We start from the raw sequence: 9731 nt of genomic DNA on the forward strand, positions 1-9731 counted from the left end.
CCCGCTCCTCGTCGTGCGCCTGCGCGCGGCCGCCGAGTCTGCGCACTCGGCGCGCTCCCCTGCGCGGCCTCGCGGGGTCGCTGGCGTCGAGCGTCCCGGGTTGCTTTCCTTTTCCGCTTGCCCGAAATGTCACTTGCTGACCCCGGGAGCGCACACGTGTCCCCGATCGCCCGGGAGGCCTTCACACTCACCGCGAGCCCCTAGGCCTGCCCGGCCCTGGAGAAACAGAAGTACATAAATCTGGAAGAACAATAACGCCCGGGTATTGATTTCCTGTAGTAGGCTGCGGTGGCCGCCCCCTACCGGATGGTTACCTCCGGAAATGGCTGGGGGGCCCTCCTAGTCGCGCTCTTTTTTTTTTTTTTTTTGGACAGGCAGAGTGGACAGTGAGAAAGAGAGAGACAGAGAGAAAGGTCTTCCTTTTTGCCGTTGGTTCACCCTCCAATGGCCGCTGCAGCCGGCGCATCGTGCTGATCCGATGGCAGGAGCCAGGTGCTTCTCCTGGTCTCCCATGGGGTGCAGGGCCCAAGCACTTGGGCCATCCTCCACTGCACTCCCTGGCCACAGCAGAGAGCTGGCCTGGAAGAGGGGCAACCGGGACAGAATCCGGCGCCCTGACCAGGACTAGAACCCGGTGTGCCGGTGCCACAGGCGGAGGATTAGCCTGTTGAGCGGCGGCACCGGCCCCCGCTCATTTTGAGTTAGAAATTTCATGGACTTTGTGTCAGGTTTGGGCTCAGAATCACAGAGAAAGCAGCACTCATGCGACGTAAATGAGAAAGCTTTCGAAATCCTTCTGTCCTGGCTAACGGTGTTTGCAACTTTAACTCACGATTTTTTAAATGCAACAAGGTAAATAGTCACGAGCACCCCCGCTACCTTAGGAATCATTTTCTCTCTTCTCAGGATAGCGTGTCAGGCGGTCTGACCATTTGCGACCGCCTGAGGTGTTTGAATAGAACTCTGTAAGTGTGCATTTATGTATGTTGAGGCTGGTGATAAAAGCAAAACTTGGCAAGTTTTAATCAGGGTCTCAGGCAAACTGGAGCTAGTCTTGGTGTGTTTTAGAATTATCAGGGCCCTGGAAGCAGAGAGAGAGAGAGAGAGAGAGAGAGAATACACACTTTGAGCAACCAGCTTGACACATGCTAGAGAGAGGATATCCCTTTATTAAAACCAGCTTCCTATGAATTTGCTTTTGGTTGGTTTTCAATTTGCTCACTGGCCAGAGACATTGATGACCAATTTTTTTTTATCTACATCAATTTATTGATTAAAAAATTATTCCAGGGCTCTTATGACTTCTTGTGAGGGTTACCACCCATTAGTGGCAAGCACCTTGTCTTTGCCTGCATCTTAAAAGGCCCTGTTCCTTCCTCAAGGATAAAATTCCTTATCCTTTCATCTTTTTTTTTAAATTAAAATAGGCAAAGTTGGAAAGACTATTACACCAGACATTCACATCAACACACTAGTATTTCATCATATTTGCCTCCGGCCTAGTTTTCTTAAAAAAAAAAAAAAAATCAGAGACCTTACCAGGCATGTATGTTTTCTGATCGTTTAAATGTACAGCTCATCAAAAGGCTCAAAGCACAAAGAAATCAGGAAGGCCCATGTGACTCTTGAGGCCCTGTGTTTCCTGCATCCAATACACCTCCTGTTTTACAGGCTGAATCAGGGCCCTGCCAAATCCGTGCGTTGAAGTCCTAACTGCCTGTGTCTGTATTGGAACAAAAGGCCTTTAAACAGATAATTAAGGGAAAATGATGTCATACGGTGGGCTCTACTCTGATATGACTCCTTATAAGAAGAGGAGGTTAGCCACAGAAAACAGAGCTGGGGCCACCATGTGGGGGCACAGGGAGAAAGCAGCTATGAGGAAGCTCTGAAGAGAGGCTTCAGAAGAAGCTAAGCCGGCTAACATCTTGATCTTGGACTTTGAACCCCCAGAACTGTAAGAAAATAAATGTGTTCTCTAAGCCACCCCGTCTGTGGTAGTTGCTATGGGAGACTTGGCAAAGTAATATACCCTCTAACCTATACTTACAGGTGAGGTCTCTAATGAGGGTCTCAGATCACCCAAGAAACTTCATTTTGTGGCCCAGATGGGTGCTTAGCTGTGGAACCTTGCTTCCAAGATTCTGAGTTTATTTACTATAAGAAATCCTTTGGCCAAGGTTATGCTGTTAAGTGCATTCAATAAATAAATCCTGTTTCTTGTATCAAATATATGTTTACTCCAGGAACACTGATAAGGAGGTTCACCTGACTTTTCCTTTCGCTTCCAGGGGCACTCCCATACTAAAGAGTACATGATGCATTAGCTGCTTTTAACTCATTCCATAGTGAAATGTTTAATTCCACCTGCAGCTAGATGTCACCCCACACACAGTTCAAGAAACAAACACCCCCACTATTTTGATGTATGTCCCATAATCCATTATTTCTATGTCTAACCTAGCTATGCTATTTATATACTATACTTTGATAGAAAAATGTTGTGCTTTTGATTTCTATAAATGATGTTATATTGCCCTTACATTTCTGACCTAACTTTTTAACTCTAAAATATTAACTGGTCTCCCTGTTTCTATTACTTCCTTTAAAATCAAACAGGATTCTTGGTATAAATACAAAAAGGATCCACTGTAATGGCAGATAGCTCACATAACTGCTGAGGATGCTGGAATTTAGGCAACTAACAGCACAGGGAATAGTTTGGGCCACAGAACTCACATTCAGGGTCACAGCATGAAAATGCAGTTAGGGTAGAGAATCTGCAAGTTCTACCAGCTCTGCCCTGCTGTGAAGGATTTGTGCCAGACTAAATCTGACTTGACTTGAAAATTAAAATGAGACCGTTAAATTAGAGTTGTGACTGTGGTGGATTGAAACACATATATGAATATTCATGAGTTAATAATTTTAAAGCCTTTATTAATCACCATTGAAGCTTCAAAGAGCACCCACTTATTATTCTAAAAATCAAATATTTATCTAATCTTGCACATGAATTGTATTTTAGCATAGCCAAATAATTAATGAAAGAATGCCTATCTCAGAGCACTTTCTGCTGCTGCAATAGAACACCAGGTAATTCATAAAGAGAGGTTCATTTTGGCTCATAGTTATAGAGGCTGGAGAGCCAACCTCAGGCCTCAAATATGGTGGGAAGCAGGAGGGCAGGTGGCTTCCTACAAAAGAAGCAAAACACAAGGGCAGAAGCTGGCTAAGCCCCCACCTGTGAGGCCAGCATCCCATGTGGGTGCTGGTTTATGTCCTGCCTCTTCCTTTTCCTATCCAGCTCTCTGCTTATGGCCTTGGAAAGCAGCAGACAATGGCCCAAGTGCTTGGGTCCCCGTACCTGTGTGGGAGATCCAGAAGAAGCTCCTGGCTCCTGGCTTTGAATCAGCTCAGCTCTGGCCATTGAGGCCACTTGGGGAGTGAACCAGCAGATGGAAGACCTTTCTCTGTCTCTCCCTCTCTCTGTTTGTGACTAAATAAATAAATGAATCTTTAAAACAAACACACACAAGGGGGCCGGTACCGTGGTGCAGCGGGTTAACGCCCTGGCCTGAAGCGCTGGCATCCCATATGGGCACCGGTTCTAGTCCAGACTGCTCCTCTTCCAATCTTGCTCTCTGCTGTGGACTGGGAAAGCAGTAGAAGATGGCCCAAGTCGTTGGGCCCCTGCACCCTTGTGGGGGACCCAGAGGAAGCTCCTAGCTCCTGGCTTTGGATCAGCTCAGCTCTGGCCATTGCGGCCAACTAGGGAGTGAACCATTGGATGGAAGATCTCTCTCTCTCTCTCTCTCTCTCAACTCTGACTTTTAAATAAATAAATAAATCTTTAAAAAATAAAATAAAGTACACATACACACACACAAGGGCGTCCTTGCATTGTAGAAAACTACTCTCTAGGTAACTAACCCAGATGGATAAGGGTATTAATTCTTCTTAACAACCTCATCACCTGTTAAAGGCCCCACCTCCCAATACCTCCACAATGGCAGTCAAATCGCAACATGAATTTCAGGGGGCAAACCAAATATAAACCACAGCAATGTTTTGCTCAAAATTTTCACTTACAACTACCAATGAAATAATGGATTTAAGCAGTAATCACCAATGGCTACTAAAAACACTAGGCAAGCCGCTAATAAGGGGTTATCTTACTCCATTCAGACTGCTGTATCCTACACTGGGTACTTAAAATGCCAACATTTATTTCTCGAAGTTCTAGAGGCTGGGACATCCCAAATCCAGGTGCTGGCAGATTTTGTTATTGATGAAGGAACTCCTCCTGGCTTCCAGTTACTTTCTCACAAAGGAGAGAAGGAGAGAGGGAGGGGGAGAGGAGGAGGGGGAGAAGGGGGAGAAGGGGGGAAGAGCCGAGGCTCTTTCTTTATTGTAAGGGCACTAACTACATCATGAGTACTCCACTCACGTCCGCAAAGACCACACCATAGTGGGATTAAGTTTCCAGTCTCTTTGCATCATTAAGCCTCCTGTGTATTGTAGGGAGGCACCCCATATTTAAGCCAAATCATAGCAGTGACTCCCTTGATAACCCATGAATTCATAAATGAATTAATCCATTTGTGAGGGCTCTGCCAAAGGTCTCTCTGTCAAATTCCATTAACATAGGACTTTATGGGTTAAGTTTCCAACCCATGAAACTTGGAGGACACATTCAAGCTGTAGCAGGTTCCTGGGGATTATAATCTTTGTTTTACCAGCAGATTCCCTGCTGCCTTTTCAGCTTGCACAATTTGATGAAGCAAACAGATAAGCCCACATGAAAGGGACCTGAGTGCACCTGCCAGCAGGGATCTGAGGCCCTTGTCCAACAACCCTTAGGGAACTGACTTCTGTAACAACATTAAGGAACATGGAAGCAGAGCCTTCTCCAGTTGAGCTTTCAGGTGATCTAGCCCTGGTCAGCACCTTGATTGCAGCCCTGTGAGATTCTCTGGAGCAAAGGATCCACCTCGGCTATACCTGGGCTCCTGACCCTCAGAAACGGAAGTAGTAAATGTGCATGAGTGCCAGCTATTAGTTGTGGTTATTTGTTATGTGCTAACAGATAACTAATACATATAGTAACTAGCTTCTTCCTGCTAACAACCCTATGATATTCATGCTAATAGGTAACCCAGGTTTTAAGATTTATTTATTTGAAAGGCAGAGTTACAGAGAGATAGAGGCAGAGAGAGAGAGAAGTCTTCCATCTGCTGGTTCACTCCCCCAAATGGCCACAATGGTCAGAGAAACCAGGAACCAGGAGCTTCTTCCAGTCTCCCACGTGGGTGTGGGGGCCCAAGCACCTGTGCCATCCTCTGCTGCTTTCCCAGGCACGTTAGCAGAGAGATGAATCAGAAGTGAAGCAGCTGGGACTCAAACCAGCAACCCTATGGGATGCCGGCACTGCAGCTGGGGCTTTAACCCACAGCACCACAGCTCTGGCCCCTATACAATGAACTTTAGCTAACCCATATTTGTCTCTAAAAGAAAGAAAATATAAACCCTCTGAACCCCCTGCAGCCATCCCACTTTTCAACAGATTGATTTGCCTGAAACATAGGTTTAGCTACATCAAACCATTAATTAACAGTGACTCTTCAGCTGTCCACTCCTTGACATGCCTTATCTTAGAATTGAAAGCCTGTCCTTCTTCTGAACTTATCTGCCTCTCTGGAACAGTGTGAGCAGTTTATTCCAGGCAAACAGCACAGAACGGCCCAATTAACTGTTACCTACAAGTAGCCTGCAGGTTCACTGCCTTTATGCCTATGCCCTACTGTTCCTTCCTGCATGGCACACTTGATCGCTTATCCTCATAACCGGTTTTCTGGTATTCTCAAACATTGCTAGGAGGAGTGAAGATTCTTGGGATGGAAATTCAGCAATAATTTTGGTGATGTTGAACCATATCTGAGCCCCTTGTTTCCAGAAAAACACTTAAGAAATCTTTCCTTTTCTGCTCTGGGAAATAGCTTGCTGCAGAGAGAGAGGTCTTCCATGTGCTGGCTCACTTCCCAAATGGCTGCAACAGCCAGAGCTGAGCTTGGATTCCAAAGCCAGGAGCCAGCCAGGAACTTCTTCCAGGTCTCCCACGCGGGTGCGGGGGCCCAAGGACTTGGGCCATCCTCTACTGTTTTCCCAGGCCATAGCAGAGAGCTGGTTCGGAAGTGGAGTAGCCAGGACTCGAACCGCCACCCATATGGGATGCCAGCACTACAGGCAGCGACTTTACCTGCTACGCCACAGTGCCAGCCCCTAAAATGTCCTTGTTTACCTAGAAAAAGGCCAGACACAGAATCCTCCTACACCCCCTAACCCCAATTCACAATTTTTTGTCTCATGAATGTTAGCTGAACTGTTCAATCTGGACAAAACGCAAGCTAACTTGACTTTCAAACTTTAGTAAGCTTCTCTCCCTCTGCCAGGCCCCTGAACATGGGCCCACTTCAAGAATTGGAATAAAGAACAATTTCTTAGTGACCCCTTCAGACGGACCTCAGGGAAACCATCCCCTGGCAACTCCCCCATCGTGCATGCCACCTTCTCATCTCGTCCCTCCATTCCTGGTTCCTTCTGGCCTTGCTTTCTCCTCCCTATAACAGAAAGCCCCTCTCTGCCTGTCCTCTGCCTGTCCTCTCACAGCCTGTCCTTTTCTCTATTGCAATTGTCTCTCCACACTTCCTGTAATTATCTTTTTGAATAAAATCTCTCTTTAAAACCTAAGTTCAAATTGTTATTTGACATGATCAAAAGTTTTAAAAAATGTGTAGAGCTTTTGACCAAATAATTACACTTCTAGAAATTTAATTAAAGGAAATAATTACGCATACACATACTTGAAAAAAAATGCTCATAACACTTAATTTGTAATAGAAAAGAAAAACAGGTAAAGAAAACTGGAAACAGAAAAAACATTTCCCCAAACAAAAAGGCTAAATAAATTATGCAGCCATTACATTTTCAAATGATCCTTCATAGCATTTGAGAGTGCTCTTGACATGTTCAGTCACATCAGAGCAAGGGGACGGTCACCGTGGTGCAGAGGCGTAAGCCCCTGCTTGGGCTGCCCACATCCCATAGTGGAGTGGATGTGCGTCTTCCTGCTAAGGTGTCCTGGGGGGCAACAAATGATGGCTCAAGCACTTGGGTCCCAGCCACTCATATGGGAGACCCAAATGGAGCTTTGGTTTCTGGCTTCAGCCCGGCCCTGCCCAGCTGTTACAGGCATTTGGGGAGTGAACTAGTAGATGGGAGATTCTCTCTCTCTCTCTCTCTCTCTCTCTCTCTCTGTCTGTGTATGTGTGTGTGTGTGTGTGTGTTGCTCTGCCTTTCAGGTAGATGAAAATAAACATAAAAACTGAAATAAGCCGGCGCCGTGGCTCAATAGGCTAATCCTCCATCTTGCGGTGCCGGCACACCGGGTTCTAGTCCTGGTCGGGGCGCCGGATTCTGTCCCGGTTGCTCCTCTTCCAGGCCAGCTCTCTGCTGTGGCCCGGGAGTGCAGTGGAGGATGGCCCACGTCCTTGGGCCCTGCACCCCATGGGAGACCAGGATAAGCACCTGGCTCCTGGCTTCGGATCAGCGCAGCTTGCCAGCCGCAGCACGCCGGCTGCAGCGGCCATTGGAGGGTGAACCAACAGCAAAGGAAGACCTTTCTCTCTGTCTCTCTCTCTCTCTCACTATCCACTCTGCCTATCAAAAAAAATAGTTAAAAAAAACTGAAATAAATACTTTAAATATTAATATTATTTCATGTGTGATGGGATAATTCATTTTATACTAAATACTTCATGTATTTTATAAGTTTTCTATGGTATTTTTCTGTAATCAGAAAAGAACAAGATATTTTTAAAAATAACACTCCAAACATAATTAAGAAAGAAATTGTCAGTGGCCATCCAATGCTATCTTCCTGGAGCATTTTTCTGCTCTCAGCTGGATGTGGTTTCTCCTAGGAATCTCAGCCCTTTTCCATCGGTAGTCAGTAAAGCATTCTGCTCTACACTGTATTACCCATGCACCTGCCCCCTTTAATCTATTGTCCTCCAGGAAGATGAAATCCAAGGGAAAGGAAGAATTTATTTTAATTGCCATCTTTGCTCTTGCACAAAGCAGATGTTTGTCAACGCAAGCCACATCCGTTAAGGTTTACACCTGCATATTCCATCCTCTTGTTTGAATTTTTTAAATTTTATTTTTGACTTCAGGCTTTTTCATGATATGCTGAATAAAATGCTTACCATATAATCTCTTTGTTATCCAAAGGTCAACTATGGCTCTCCTGGAACAGTCACCCAAGCTGATCACTGTGAAGTCATTCTGCCTTGTAGTGCATTCCATGCAAGAATAAACTGGTGCAACTTGATTTACAAGGTTACTTTCACCAGATGTAACAATTTAAACATTGATTTATTAGATGAAACATTTGAATTTTTCATGACACTCATCTACCATCTGCTTTTTAGCAGCTCAGTTTTAGAGACATATTGAGATCAGTTTTCAAGATATATTAGTCCCTCCTTTTTTTTAAGATTTATTTATTTATTTGAAAGAGTTACACAGAGAGAAAGAGGCAGAGAGAGAAAGGTCTTCTGTCCAATGGTTCACTCCCCAGATGGCCACAATGGCCAAAGCTGGGCTGATCCGAAGCCAGGAGCCAGGAGCTTCTTGCAGGTCTCCCACACAGGTGCAGGGGCCCAAGGACTTGGGCCATCTTCTACTGCTTTCTCGGGCCATAGCAGAGAGCTGGATTGGAAGAGGAGCAGCCGGGACTAGAACCAGCACCCATATGGGTTGCCAGCACTTCAGGCCAGCTTCTGCACCACAGCACCAGCCCCACATTAGTCCCTCCTTTTCCTCAGGGGCTTCCAAGACACCCAGCGGATGCCTGCCACCACCAATAATATTGAACTTTATATGCCATGTTTTCTCCTATATGTACATCCACAAATTTAGTGCTTTTCCACCCAAGCTAAGCACTCATGCACTGTGGCTATAAGTTTTACACTTGGAGGTGAAACAACTAAGCTAGCATGGATTTTGTTTTGTTCTTCACAATTTTATAGATAAAAGACTCATTCTTACCATAGATCTTAGCAACCTCAGCATATTCTTCTTTTTCCTTGTTGAGAATTTTCACCTTTTCAAAGTAAGAATTTTATGGCTTTTCTGTGGTATTTCCAAATTGCCAGCATGATAATTTTTTAAAGATTTGGGGCCATTACTAAGTAAAAATGAGTGTTAATTGAAGACAAGCAGTGCAACAGCAAGACAATGGTCTGATACCTGAGAAGACAGTGAAGGGCCAACAGGCAAGGAGCATATACAGCATGGATGTGCTGGATGGATGAGGATCCGTGTCAGAGCAGGATGGCATGCTACTAAGAAAGGTACACAATTCAAAACTTATGAATTATTTCTGGAATTTTTCATTTGATATTTTTAGATTGTGGTTCACGGCGAGTAACTGAAACTTCAAGAAGACAAACTGTGGTTAAGGAAAAATTAATGTAGAGTTCTGATCCAGGGTTAAAATTGTCGAAGCACTGTTAATTACTTTGGCCTTCTCCAGTTTCCCTTGTGAATTGCATTACCTCACACTTGGGATTTATTTACAAGCTCATGATGCTTTCCATTTGCCTACACTCAAACCATGTGAATCTCTACTAAGGTACAAACCAGAGTGTAGGCCTGTACATAGAAAG

The sequence above is a fragment of the Lepus europaeus genome, chromosome 15 (genome assembly GCF_033115175.1).
Source record: "Lepus europaeus isolate LE1 chromosome 15, mLepTim1.pri, whole genome shotgun sequence".
In the NCBI taxonomy this organism is placed as follows: domain Eukaryota; kingdom Metazoa; phylum Chordata; class Mammalia; order Lagomorpha; family Leporidae; genus Lepus; species Lepus europaeus.